Source organism: Tamandua tetradactyla, chromosome X (assembly GCF_023851605.1).
Source record: "Tamandua tetradactyla isolate mTamTet1 chromosome X, mTamTet1.pri, whole genome shotgun sequence".
NCBI classification, from domain to species: Eukaryota; Metazoa; Chordata; class Mammalia; order Pilosa; family Myrmecophagidae; genus Tamandua; species Tamandua tetradactyla.
In genome coordinates, this window is record NC_135353.1 from 117,814,371 (window position 1) to 117,829,928 (window position 15,558).

Genomic DNA, 15,558 nt, shown 5'->3' on the forward strand with positions numbered 1-15,558 from the left:
GAAAAGTACAGGTACACTGTTAAATCAGAACCCATCACAGTCATATGTCATTCTGTCACTTAAGCAAACAAGAACAAATCAAACAAACACTTCCTATGTCATCCTCAAAGCACAGTATCATATGGGCCTTGGCTAAGACTGCCAAAAAAAAAAAGAGGAATATATTTTTTTTACTATTTTGTGGAAGTAGAATTGAATAGAAAAGTAGTAAAAATAATTTTCAATGTCATGATACATGCTAAAAAATTGCCTACCTAAAATATTTTATTGGTTTACATTTCCAACAGTAGTGCATCAACATTTTCTTTTACCACCTCTTTACCAAAACTGGGTATTATCTCTCCTTTTGTTTTTGCTTGGGCAGGCTCCGGGAATCGAACCGGTGTCTTGGGCATGGCAGGCGAGAACTCTGCCTGCTGAGCCACCATGGCCCGACTGCATTATCTCTCTTTAAATGTTGTTAATTTGATGTAATCCTCCTTTGTAAAGGAAGAATTGTTCATCCTCTCCACTATTCAACCCACTCACCTCCATGCACAAAGTAATGTGAGACTCTGAAGAATATAGTGAAGTTGTCAACGTGACAAAAATTTCATTTCACTTTTCAAAAGGTTTCTTTTTTTTTCAGAGAGTGTGTGCATTTTTAATTTAAATAGATGCAGGTGGGTAAAACTTCATTAATAAATTAAACAATTTTTGACTCAATCACCTTAATGCTAGAAGAAAGTGTCAGATATTGTGATTTTTCTTTGATGCTTACATTGCCTTTAAAATTGCAGAAGCAATGCATGCACCTAGTAAAATGTAATCAAGGGGTGCACGGTGGTTCAGTGGTAGAATGTTCATCTTTCCTGTGGGAGACCCGGTTTCGAGTCCCGCACCATGCACCCCCCCCCCCAAAGTAATCAATGCCCTTTTTTTTTAAAAAAGTACAAGTTCCTTCCCCTCCCATTCCATTCCCTTTTCCCAATTGTGAACATTTAGTATTATATACTTCCAGAACGTTTGCCTTGCATTTACAAATACGCACGTACACACAGTTTTTTCTTTGTACATAAATGTAACATAGATAGATGAACTAGAAATATAGATATAAAACTTGTTGTAATACTCCATTTTATTCTAATTTATTCATCTATTTATCAAATACACACAGTTTTTTCTTTGTACATAAATGTAACATAGATAGATAGACTAGAGATATAGATATAAAACTTGATTTCCCACTTGTTTTGGAGTTTGGAAAGGTTTGGAGCCATTTGGAGTTGACAGACATTTAGTCAAAAGGTTTCCTAATATAGAAAAATAAGACATTTTACTGATTTTCTAACCTTCATGTGTACCACATCTATGAGTTCTGAGTAATAGTTTCTCTCTTAGATTAAGCAACCAGAGTCCCTACCCTGGCTTCGGTGTAGCTTTGCCCCTCACAATGGGATAAGGAATCTGGGGGCTGAGAGGAATGCCCACCTGGAACCCTTGCAATCCCTCCCACCACCACCCCCCGCTTGTAGACCATATTCCAGTTACCTGGTACCCTGAAATTCCCAGCCCAAATGATCCCAGGCCTATTGTCAAGGCCTTTTTTTTCCTTTTTTTAGGTCTGTCCTTCTGAGGGTAAATCATAATGTAACTGAGTGGTGGCCAAGAACAGCTCTTTATGTTGGAAGGGGGGAGTGTGAATATATATTGGACTTTCAGGGCTTGGGTGTCTAAATAATGGAGAGAAAAGGAACTATGAACCAGGGACCTCCAGTTTACCTCTTGCCTTGTACAGTATAAATACTAGGAACAGACTTGTTGGGTCACATCAAAATTAATATACACATAAATATAGCTAGTTGGGGGGGGTGCTATATCTACCTGTGATTTTTTTTCTTTAATTGCTTGTTTTATTAGATAAACTTGATATTTGCATCCTTGAGTTGTGCCCAGAACCAAGCAGCCTAGATTCAAATGACCATTTCTCAGAGTCCAAATTATACTGACAACTCATTTTTGACAAAAGCATAGTAGTAATGATAATATTCATATTGTTCCTATAATGTATCAAATATTTTACGTATTGATCATCTGACACATTATTTCTTACACCATCCTTTGAAGTGAGTCCTATTATCTTGACAGAAAATAAAGTGAGGCACAAACTTGGGAAGTTCAGTGCCCAAGGTGGTCACTGCTGGAGACGGTTGCAGAGCCAGGTGGCCTGGTCTCCTCGGGCCATAGTTCTGAGCCATTGATACTGTGTAATTGACCAGAAAAAGGGACAAAGGAGGGGAATGATGGGTGGAATTGTCTGTGATCCCAAGTCTCTCCTTCCAATTTGTACCTAGGAAGAGAAGGGACATTAATGAGCAGGAAGCTTTCTACCAAGAGCTTTTTAAGGTGCCTTAGGAGATCAAAGGGACTGAGCCTGATGGCCCCTCAGAATGATCTACCTGAGCTGGTGAGCCTCATGCCCACCGTGGGTTGTGAGGGCAGCAGAGGGATCACCAGACAGTCTGGGCCCCCTGGAAGCCAGATTAAGACCAGACAGGAGGCTGGTGGAGCAGCGGGGGAGGGTAAATGGCACTCTGACCTGACACCTTCCATTTATGTCACTGGAATCATTCCTCTTCCTTGGGGGCAAATAGACAGTGATGATTCTGTCAGCTCTTTGTAATACTCACTGGCAAATGTGATTTGAATGGTTGGAGACATTTCATGAAATGAAACCTCCTTGCTGGACATTTACACCAATATCTTGGTTTGCTTTTTTTTAACTATTTTGCTCATCGTCATAGCTTTTAAGTGGGCTATTAAGTCAGACAGATGTGGGCAGAGAGCCTGGTTCTGCCCCTGGGTACGTGCCATGATCATCTCCACCTGCTCATTTGTAAACTGGGGTTGACATCAGCGCCTGGCTTGCAGGCTGCTCTCACACTTTCTACTGATGTTAAAGCGATATAATAGACGTGAGATAAAAATCTTGGCAGATAGTGTGCCCTTGTCCTGTCTTCTTCCTATGCAATAAGGACAATATTGATACAATGTTTAACTTATTAGCAATCAGAAAAAAATGAAAAGAAGGCACATCATCATCATAATAATCAATACATTGCATTTCATATATGGTAGCGGTGACCTGTTGTGCCTATGGAAGTAGAAATTGATATGGACTCTCACTACAGAATTGTGACAAAATATATTCGTTGCCCTTGAAAGTGCTTATCCTTTGACCAGGAAATTTCACCTTTAGGAATGTAGCCTACGGAAGTAATGAAGGGTGTTTTAGCTACAAGGATGTTCCTGGTTGCATTGTTTTATAAATTTGTTTATGAAAACGTGCTCTGGCAGCACTGTGGTAGCTAGCTGAGGGAGGTAGAGGGCCATATCTACCTGTGATTTTAACAGCTGCAATAAAAAGACATCAAATATATATCTTCTCCACACTACTCGTCCTATAATTCAATGTGTAGAGCGTTAGTTTTATTTATATTATTTTATTTAAGTTAGATGTATACTGGAAATTTTTGCTTTTGCTGAGAGCAAAATTTCTGCTAGACACACTTTCCATCTCTGAAAGTTTTCATGTCAAGACATTTTTTTTTCCATTCGATATTTTCAGTAGATATGTTCATTTGGTTCTCCCAACCTCCATTTCATCCTCTTTCTAGTATGTCTTCCTGAAGATTCTCTTGCAGCAGATTTATTGTTGGAAATTAGATTTTCCCAGTGAAATAGAGTCACACAATATTTAAAGGAATAAGTTGGTTGTAGATCATCTTATTGAAGCTTTTGTTTGCCATCTGCTCAAAAGGAAGGTTATGAATATGGTAATATATAGTCTTTAGCTTTTGGGGTGTTGAAAATTTGTTTCAGTGACTGGTGACAGATTCTGGGAGTCATTTCTAAAGGTGCATCCTAGAGCTCACTCCTCCAGCCTTTCCAATAATTTATGTTAAGTTCTAATTCCCAGTATTAAATCCCTTTCTGCACAATCGGGTGGAAAAACTCAGAATTCTGATGTCTGCTGTATATTTCTCACTGTTTTTAGCAAAGCCCTATGGGAAAGATGATTCTAAAATGTCAGTCTTAGCAGGAGACAAGACTGTGGCTCCAAACCTTTCCTGGGCGCCACCTGTAAAGGCTTCTCTTTAAGAAAATGGGAGTGATCCAAGAAGCAAAAATCAGATTAAAGCTATCAACTTTCCAATCCACGTCTATCATTTTCAGAGAACATAAATTTTTTTTTTTTCTGTGAAGAAGAGGGAATGAAGACGGGGTGAGAACAAAGACCAGTCAATAAATAATATAATTTTTCAGCACACACAGACATATCTAGAGGAAACACTTCTGGATGAGTGGAATAAGGACCCCTGAAAATCTGCTCTTCCATAAAAGCATCAACAATATGGCTAAAAATTGTCACAGTCAACTTTTAAAGACCCCCTGGAAATGAACCAAAGGCTTACAAAACTCAGAGGAATGTTTATGCAAGAAAAACTGCTGAATCTTGGTAATAACAGAATATCAATCTGATAAAAATCACCATGAATAACACACAGTTAGCATCACACTTAATGAAGAAAGGTAGAATGCTTTCTCCTTGTGATCAGGAACAAGATAAGGATGTCCTCTTCCACTGTTTCTATTTAACATTCTATTGGAGGTTCTATCAAAGGGAACTAGGCAAGCACATGAAGTAAAAGTTATTCTGATTGGAAAAGAAGAAGCAAAACTGTCTCCATCTACAGATGACATGTCCTTGTACGTAGAAAAATACTGAAGAATCCACTCATACATACAAAGAAAAAAAGCTGTTAGAACTAATAAAGGAATTCAGCAAGGTTGTAGGACACAAATCCATCTACAAGAACAAATTGTATTTCTATACAATAACAGGGAACAATCTAAAACAAAAATTGAGAAAAATATTCCCTATAAAATTGGATCAAATAGAATACAATAGAGGATTAAAGTTAACAAAATAAGCACAAGATTTGTATGCTGAAGACTGCAAAATATTCTTGAAAGAAATGGAGGACTACCCAAATAAATGGAAATTTACCCAGTATTCATAAGAATAGTCTTTTTCAATAAATGATGTTAAACAATTGGATGTGCACATGCAAAAGAGTTAGGTACAATACAAAATAAATGGTTCAACATGGATCAAAGATCTAAATATAAGACCTAAAACTAAGAAGTTATTATAAGGAAACATTGGTGTAAGTCTTCACGACCTGAAATTAGGCAAGGGTTTCTTACATATGACACCTAGAAAATACAGATAAACTGGACTTCATAAAAATTAATAACTTTTGTTTATCAAAGAACAGTATCAAAAAAGTGAAAATACATCCCACAGAATGGGAGAAAATATTTGCAACTCATATATCTGATAAGGATCTAGTATCCAGAATATGTAAAGAATTCTTACAACTCAGTAACAAAAAGAAAAATAAAAGGCGCCCACCTACATTGGTAATTAAAGAAATGAAAGAGAGAAATGACTCACCATGTAAAAGGGGGCTAAATTATATTGATAGTGATTTCCAATTAGAATCCAATCAGGCAAGAAACCAGTGGAATGATATATTCCAAGTGCCAAAAGAAAAAAATTGTCAACCAAGAATCCTATACCTGGCAAAACTATTAAAAAAATAGAAGTGGAAATTAAGACATTAGCAGATTTTAAAATGACACTAGATTATTATTCAATAATATTAGAACAACTAGGCAGAAGATCAACAAGGAAATAGAACACATTATCAGCAATATTAACCAACTTAACCTAACATATATCTATGGAGCACTCCACAAGCAACAGCAGAATACACTTTCTTGTCTACTGCATATGGAATATACTCTAGATTGGACCACAAGACAAGTCTACCCAATTATTTTTAAAAGTTTATCATAGTAGCATTAATATAAAATAAAATTTCCAATTTCAACCATCTCTAAGTGTACAATTGAATGGTATAATTACATTCACGATTATGTGCTACAATTACCACCATCTACTATCAAAATTTCCTCATCAACCCAAACAGAAACTACACCCATTAAGTAATAACTCCCTATTTTTCCCTCCCCAAACCTGTGCTAACTCTAACCAATTTTCTGCCTCTATTAATTTGCTTATTCTAAATATTTCTTCTAGGTCAAATCATGCAATATTTGTCCTTTGTGTCTGACTTATTTCACTGTGCATAAAGTTTTCATGGTTTTTCTATGTTCTAGCATGACCCAGAGCTCCATTCTTTTTATGGTTGAATAATACTCCATTGTATTCCATTGTGTGTATATATATCACTTTTAAAAGAATCCACTCATCTGTGGGCAGATACTTGTGTTGTTTCCACCCTTTGGCTATTGTGAATAATGCTATTATGAACATTGGAATACAAGCATCTGCTCAAGTTCCTGTTTTAAATCATTTTGGGTCTAAACATAGAACTAGAATTGCCAGGTACTTCTATGTTTAACTTTTTAAGAAACTGCAAAACTGTTTTCCACAGTCACTGCATCATTTTACATTCTCACCAACAAAGTACAAGTTTTCAGTTTCTCCATAACTTTACCAACACTTAACATTTTCCTTCCTTAGACAATAGTAGCCATCCTGGTGGGTGTGAAGTGGTATCTCATTGTGGTTTTGATTTGCATTTTCCTAATGACTAGTGATGTTGAGATCTTTTCATGTACTCTCTACCCATTTGTACATTCTCTTTAGAGATGTCTGTTCAAATTTTTTGCCTATTTTCAATGGGTTCTTTTTCTTTTTGTTTCCAAATTGTGGGAGTTCTTTGTATGTTCTGGATATTAAACACTTCTCAGATGTATGATCTGCAACTATTTTCTCTCATACTCTAGGTTGTTTTCTTTTCACTTTTTTGATAATGTTCCTCAATACAAAAGTGTTTTAATTTTGATAAAGTTCAATTTGTCTATTTTTCTATTTTGTTGCTCATAGTTTTTTTGTTTCATATTTAAGAATACATTTCCCAGGAATTAGCGAAAGTGGTGGGAAGTTTGTACTGGGTAGAAGGCGACCACTCAGCAGCTTGGGTAAAACTGCCCCGTGTAAAAGCAGCACAAGCTGGTAAACAAGGTTGCAAAGAGACATCTTACAGAACAGTTTGCAGATGGGGAGATAATAACTGACCTGATAAAAATGAAGCTAGGATTGCCCATTGGTCAAAGTGGCTTTGGCTGTATATATCTTGCTAATACAAATTCTTTAAAATTGGTTGGCAGTGATGCACCCTGTTGTAAAAGTGGAACCCAGTGACAATGGACCTCTCTTTACTGAATGAAAGTTCTACTAGTGAGCTGCTAAATCAGAACAAATTCAGAAATGGATTCATTCCCATAAATGGAAGTACCTGGGTGTTCCTAAGTATGGGGGATCTGGTCTACATGATAAAAATGGAAAAAGTTACAGGTTTATGATAATGAATCACTTTGGGAGTGACCTTCAGAAAACATATGAAGCAAATGCCAAAAAGTTTTCTCAAAAGACTGTCCTATAAATAAGCTTAAGAATTCTGGATATTCTGGAATATATCCATGAGTATGAATATGTACATGGAGATATCAAGGCCTCAAATCTTCTTCTGAGCTACAAAGAATCCTGACCAGGTTTACTTAGTAGGTTATGGCCTTGTTTATCGGAACTGTCCAGAAAGTGTTCATAAGGAATACAAAAAAGATGCCACGATGGCACCAGAGTTCACGAGTATCAATGTCCACAATGGCATGGCCTCCTCAAAAGCAGGTGATTTGGAAATACTTGGTTATTGCATGATCCAGTGGCTCATTGGCTGCCCTCCTTGAGAGGATAATTTGAAAGATCCTGACTATATCAGAGATTCCAAAATTAGATACGGATAAAATATTGCCGGTTTGATGGACAAATGTTTTCCTGAGAAAAAGTAAACCAGATGGAATTGCCAAATGCATGGAAACAGTGAAATTGCTGGACTATACCGAAAAACCTCATTGTCAAAGTTTTCAAGATATACTTTTGCAAGGACCCCAAACTGTAGGAAGTAAGGATAACGGCACACTGAACCTATGTGTTGTGGAGAATGGAGGTTTGAAAACAAAGACAGTAACAAAGAAGTGAAAGAAAGAAATTGAAGAAAGCCACAGCATCTAGTGTTGAAGATATGGAATGCTCAAATATAAAGATAGAGGAAGCTGTACAAACCCATACAAGAACCAGAGAGTTCAGAGGCAAATCAAATCCTGTGAACCAAATTTTCTTTTCTTTCTCTCCATTTGACTTTTTTCCCATTTTCTAGTTTAAGTGTTTTATTTTCATGTGAGTCCTGGTGGATTGGGGGATAGAAAATTAGACACCAATATCACTGAAAAACATTCGTAAACTGCTTTTGTTAAAATAAATGCTTTGTACAGGCATTAAAGTCTAATTTATAAAGTCCCCCCCCTCAGAAAAGAATACATTGACCAATGCAAGATGATGAAAAATTTCCCCTATGTTTTCTTCTAAATGTTTTAAGATTTTAGCTTACGTTTAGGTCCTTGACCCATTTTGAGTTGAGTTTTGTATACGATATAGAGTCAATTGTCCTTTTTTTTTTTCTCTTTTGGCATGTGGACATAGTTTTCCCAGTACCCTTTTTTGCAGAGACTATTCTTTCCCCATTGAATGGCCATAGATGTGTGGGTTTATTTCTGACTCTCAGTTTTATTGTATTGGCCTATATGTCTATTCTTATGCTAGTAGCACACTTTTGGTTACTGTAGCTTTGTGTTAAGTTTAAAATTAGGAAGTATGACAGCTTCAAATGTGGTCTTCTTGTTGAAGTTATTTTTGTCTATTTGGGGCCCCTTGCAAATCCATTCAAATTTAAGAATACGTCTTTCCGTTTCTACAAAAAAAAAGTTGCTGAAATTTTGATAAAGATTGAGTTGAATCAGTAGATTTGTTTGGGTGATACTGACATATTAACATAATTATGTCTTCCAATTTATGAATATGGGATATCTTGCCATTTATTTAGGCTTTCTTTAATATCTTTCAGTGTATTTTGTCATTTTCAGTATATAAATCTTTAATCTTCTTGGTTAAATTTACTCCTGGATACTTTATTATCTTATATGCTATCGTAAATGGAATTGTTTTCTTAATATCAATTTCAGAGTGTTCTTTGGTGGTATAAAGAAACAATGCTATTTTTGTGTTGATTTTTTCCTCTGCAAATTTTCTGAATTTGTTTATTACCACTAGCAGTTTTCTAAGGGATTCTATGGAATTTTTTTTCTATAAAGGATCATGTCATTTGTGAATAGAGATGGTTTTACTTAGAGAAATGTTTAACAGATAGCTACCACACATTTTATGTCCTCCGACCACAACAGAATAGAAACAGAAATCAACAGCAAAAGGATAGTAAACAGCACACTCCCAAGTAAATAATGGACCAAAAATGAAATCACAAGGGAATTTAGAAGATACTTTGAAATGAATAAATGTGTAAATATAGCATGCCAAAACATTGGATTCAGCAAAGACCATGAATAAAGGGATAGTTATAGCTGTAAAGACATATTAATAAAGAAAAAAACTCTCAATAAATTAACCTATATTTTTATATTGGGTGTATACAGGTAAAAGAATGAAGTTGGACCACTATGTCACAAAAATCAATGCAAAGTGGATTATGGACATAAATATACAGGAAAAGTTGTAGAAGTTTTAGAAGAAAACTTAGAAAAGCAAAAGGGCACCAAAAACCATAAGCTAGAGCACTACAAAATGTAGAGGAAGTTTAGACAAAGAGTAGGAAATAAATGAGTGAAATGGCACACACAGGAAGGATGAAAACAAGAGGAGTGTGGTTTCATGGAATCAGGGAAAATAAAGGATTTCAAGGAAGAGGAGTAGTCAGAAGTGTCCAATGCTACAAAGAGGTTAAGCAAGGATAGAGAATTAACCATTCAGTTTGACATTTTTAATGTTATTGTGGACCTTGTAAAAATCAGGTTTGGGAAATGGAAGGGGATACAAGACAGATCAGAGGAGCAGGTGAGAAAGTGGAGATAACACATTTATATAACTTATCAGAAAAGCTTTGCCATGAAAGACAACAGATATATGGCTCAATAGCTGGTAGGTAAATGTCATCAAGGGAAGATATTTATTGGAGAAAAGGATAGTGGTGCATGATTGTATGCTAATGGGAATAACCAGAATGGGGGGTGGAGCAAAATGGCAGTGTAGTGAGGTGTGGAAACTAGTTTGTCTCCCAGGGCAGCTAATAAATAGACAGGTACTGTATATAACAATTGTTGGGGGAGCGTCAGTGACCAGATACACAGCATACACCAGTCTGGAATGGGTGGAATGGCTGAGATCCCACACAGAGCTGTAAGTCCCCCAAGCCACAGAGGCTGGCATCCCTCCTGAACAGGCACAGCAGGCTGGTTCTCTGAGGGGAAAGGAAACAGACTTTACTAGTAGCAAGGGCTTAGCACAACCAAATTCCAATTGCAGAATTAATTAACAAATTCTGGCTACTGAAAACAGGTCCCCAGCACAGATAAACCTGGGATAAACACTAAAAGAACAAGGAGTTTTAGCCCCAGTGAGAGGGAGTAGGGCTAATGGAAAAGAAAAGAAAAAAAAAACCAGAGGCTTTTTGAGTTGACCAGCACAAAATATTGGAAAAAGGATGGATCCCAAGAAAAGTGGACACATACAGCCTGGTGATACATAGAGTCACATACCAACTAAAGCTCTTGATTGACGAGCATGATAAGTGGGGTTCCAGCTCTGAAAAGCCTGTTTGCTTTTTTTTTTTAGTTCTTAACAACTCATTAGATAGAACTGAAAGCACTCTCAGGCTCCAGCACTGTCCCAGGCAAGGACAGAACTAAGGCATGTTTGAGAGACAGAGTAACTAGTCAGGTGAATGGGTTAATTCTCTAACGGGCATGTCCTTCCTAAGAAAAGCAAGTGGGCTCCAGCTCAAATGGAATCCCTACTTCAAAGAATTCAGGTTCCAGAGGCTGGAAAACAAAAGTAATCGAAGTCCATCTACTACTGCAGCCCCTGTCACAACCATGATCCTGGCAGAGAGAGTCTGCTGAAATTAAAGGAACTGCATCACTTTAAGCTGGTGGGAACCTGCAAGTGGACAAATGCCACATGTTGAGCAGGACAGGAAAAGCACAGACTCTAGAACCTTCATAGGAAAGTCTGACAACCTGCTGGATCTCACCCTGAGGGAAAACTGATGCTGGCTAATCTCTCCTCCTGAGATATGGGACTGTCTGGTCTGGGAAAATCTGTCTGGAGTCCATATCTGAGGAGACCCTCCTAAAAAATAGGCTCCAAAAAGGCAGGGCAAGAAACTGAAAAATAAGAACTGAGAAAATCTGATCAGTTAAACAAAACCTATGCTACAGATCTAGAATAAGTTGAACTGAATGTCAAAGAGCAGATAGAGAACAAAGCTGTCCAGCAAGAAAACCCTAGGAAAAAGAGTGAAAACAACGTCCACAATAAAGTAATTAAGGAAATCAAATGCCTAGACGCCACCAAAAACTAATGAGTCATACTAGGAAAACCAAAGATATGGCCCAGTCAAAGGAACAAACAAACACTTCAAGTGAGATACAGGTGTTGAAACAACTAATTCAGGATGTTCAAACAGACATGCAAAATCTCATCAAAAATCAAATCAATGGAATGAGGGAGGATATAAAGAAGACATTGGGTGAACATAGAAAAGAACTCAAAAGTTTGAAAAAACAAATTGGAGAATGTATTGGAATGAAAGGCACAATAGAAGAGATGAAAATAAAATGGAAACCTAAACAATTTAATTGAAAGATGGAAGACAGGATTAGTGAACTAGAGGACTGGACATCTGAAATCAAAAACTAAAAAAAAAAAAAAAAAAAAAGCGCACACATAAGGAAAAGTATGGAAAAGCATGAGCAGGGCCTCAGGGAATTGAATTAAAAAATGAAGCTCATGAACATACATGTTAAGGGTGTCCCAGGACGAGAAGAGAAGGGAAAAAGAGCAGAAAGACTAATGGAGGAAATAATCACTGAAAATTTCCCATTTCTTATGAAAGACACAAAATTATAGATCCAAGAAGTGTAGCATGCCTAAAATAGAATAGATCCTAATAGACATACTCCAAGATAGTTACTAATCAGATTGTCAAATGTCAAAGGCAGAGAGAATTTTGAAAGCAGCAAGAGAAAAGCAATCCATTACATACAGGAGAAGCTTGATCAGATGATGTGTGGATTTCTCAGCAGAAACCACAGAGGTGAGAAGGCAGTGGTATGATGTCCATGCTGATTTGGTGTTCATTGTTCAGGCCCTTCCAGTCCACAGCAATCACCTCATCCCCATAGTCCGAGAGCCGATGTAGCCCATAATTCAGGGGGGCCTCCGTGGGGTGGGGGAGTGGCTCACAGACTCCGGGCAACTGCTGGCGAGAGCATTAGGAGCTGCGCTGCTGCCCCAACTGCTGTGCGATGCCACAGAGGTCGCTGTTCAGCTCCGCTCCCCACTCCCTTCTCCATTCCTCCCCACCACTGCCCCTGCCTGGCTCAAGGATAATTCTGATTTACAAACATATGAAGGATTTTCTTATTACCTTTTGTTATTAATTTGTAATTTAATGTCATTACTGTCTGAGAATAACAAATCCCTAAGACTCAATTTTTATGTACAATTCTGAGATTCTTGTTATATAAATATCTCCTTTGTAGTTTTTTTTCCTTTGTAACTTTTTAATTGAATGCAACACAAAAATGGAATTGCACAAAATGGAATTCTACAAAACATAAATGTACCCCTCAGTAAATTATTACATGGCAAGCATCTGAGTAATGGCAACCCATCTCCTTGATATACCCACTATTTTTTACTTTTAACACTATAATTCAATTAAATTTTGGTTAATTGTGAACTTCATATAGTTGGAATCATTAGAATACACATTCCTATAGTGTGACTTTCTTTATTATTCATCTTTGTTGTAGTGTGTAGTGTGTGGATGTATTTCATCCATTTTTATTATTGAATAGCATTTCATTGTCTTGAATATACTGCAATTTATTTTCCATTCTGTTGGTGATGGACATTTGAGTAATTTCCATTTCTGGGATATTACATATAATTATTGTGGTGCACCTTTATGTACATTTCCTTTGGTTGATTTGTGTATGCATTTAGGGCTGGAATTTCTGGGTCACTTTTATTTATTTACTTTTGCTTTCCTAAACAGTCTGTGGTGATAGTGGATATCCTGGTTATTTTCCTGATCTGAGAAAGATTTTGACTTTTCACATTAGATGTTTCTGCAGGTGTTTTAAAAACAAATATTCAGATTGACATTTTATTCCTAGTACCCAAAGAGGTTTTATCATAAATGGATGTTGACATTTTAAAAGTCAAGTGCATGGAATGCTTTTTCTGCCTCTATTGGAAATATTCTCCTTATTATGTTAATACTGTGAAACAAATTGAGTTTCAAGTGCTGTACCAACCTTGCATTTCTGATCATTCTTGACTTACTTGGGATATATTACCCATTTTTAATATATCACTGGATTTAGTTTGCTAATGTTTAATTTATGATTTATCTCTTTTTGCTCAAGGGAAAGATAGAACTGCATATTTATATTCTTGTAATGTTCTTAAAAGGTTTAAGCTTCTTAAAATAAAATGGGAAATGTTTAGTCTTTTTTTATAATTTCAGGTAGATATGTACTACTTGCATTCTTTCTTAAATATTTTGTAGAATTGAAGTCATCAGAGTCTGGAGGATTTTTGTTGTTATTGTTTTCTTCAAATTCCATTCATCTAGTATTTATAGGACAATTCAGATTTTTAATTTCCTTTTGTGTCAGTTTTTGTTGCATTGCAGTTTTCTTAAAATTAGTGCATTTTGGGGGGATTTGGGGGGGTGGGCTGCATGGTCCGGGAATTGAACCCAGGTCTCCTGCATAGAAGGCCAGCATTCTACCACCGAACCATCCAAAAATTTGTGCATTTTATCTAACTTTTCAACTTTATTGGCATAAAGTTGTTCATGAAATCAACTAGTAATTTCTTGGTTCATAACAATGTCTCCTTATTCATTCTAGATATTGGATAGTATATGTCTGCCTTCTTTTTTCTTCAGGTGCACGTGAGCTGTTTACCAACTGCATTGGCCTTTACAAAAAATAACTTTGGCTATATTTCACTGAACTGTGTTCTTATTGTATTTATCTCATTCATACTTCTTTAGATTTAATCTGCTATTCTTTTGGCAAAATTCTGAGATAAAGCCATCAGTCATTGATTTCATATCTTTCTTCTTTTCTAATATGGATAATTAAGATGAATTCCACAAGTTTTCATTATTTACCCAAAATATTTTGTAATTTCAATTATAATTTCTTCTATGAACTATTTGTATTAAGAAGGATATTTTTAAGTTTACAAACATATGAGGGGTTTTTCTAGTTATCATTTTTAATTAATTTATTGCTTAATGCAATTTTTGTCATGGAATAAAATCATTATTATTTCAAAATCTTGGAATCTTCTGGGACTTACTTTATGGAAAACATGTGGCCAATATTGGAAATAGCTATTGGACTTAAAAAGACTGTACCCTGCCTTTTGTGAGTGCAGTGTAATATGTATAAGATATTTAATATATATATTGGCAAATTTGATCATAATATTTTTCAAATCTTTCATATCTTTGCAGTAATTTTATCTGATTGTCCTATCAGTTATTGAAATAAGTGTTTTGAATACCTCTCACTATGATTACAGATTCATGCATACTTCCACATAATTCTGTCAATTTTGGATTATATATTGAGGCCTTGTAATATCTTCCTGGTGAGTGGATCACGTAGGGTTATTAAGTGTTCTTCTTTATCTATAGCAACACATTTTTTGCCTAAAAGGCAAAATCATCTGATATTTAAAAAGTTGCACCAGCTTTTCCCCCATGAATCATATATATATTTTGAAAATTTGTTAGAGAAATCATGGGGTTTCAGAACAATCATGCATAAAATGGAGGATTCCCATGCACCATCTCATTACCAACACCTTGTATTGGTGTGGAACATTTGTTGCAATTGATGAAAGCACTTTTTTTTTTTATAACTCTACTATTTTTTAACAGTAGTAGGCAGCATTTATTGAGAATGCCTATGTTCTAGGCACTGTGTGAAGCAATTTACATGGATTATTTCATCTAAAACACCCAGTACACAGGCCTGTGAAATATGTTTTATTTTTTCTTTTTCTTTTCTTTATTTTTTATGTCCCTCTTTTTAGTTATAGAAGTTGTAGGTTTACAGAAAAGTCATGTAAAAAATCATGTTGTTTCCAATCAACATGACAACATAAGCCATCCCTTGAAAAAGCCTCCCTAGAGATTTAACAAATACAAGTTTAAATCCCACTTGCTTAGAACTCTGGGTGATGGTAGAGACTGGAGAATGACTCCACAAATCCTAAATCAAAGAAACAGAAAAATTATTAGATAGGAAAATTCCCCCTCACTC

The 15,558-nt window shown here is 36.1% G+C and overlaps 1 pseudogene; it reads left to right on the forward strand.

The window, feature by feature from the left end:
• Positions 1 to 2,416: 2,416 nt before the first annotated feature.
• LOC143672035 (serine/threonine-protein kinase VRK1-like) overlaps positions 2,417 to 15,558 on the forward strand; it is a 58,674-nt pseudogene continuing 45,532 nt past the window's right edge.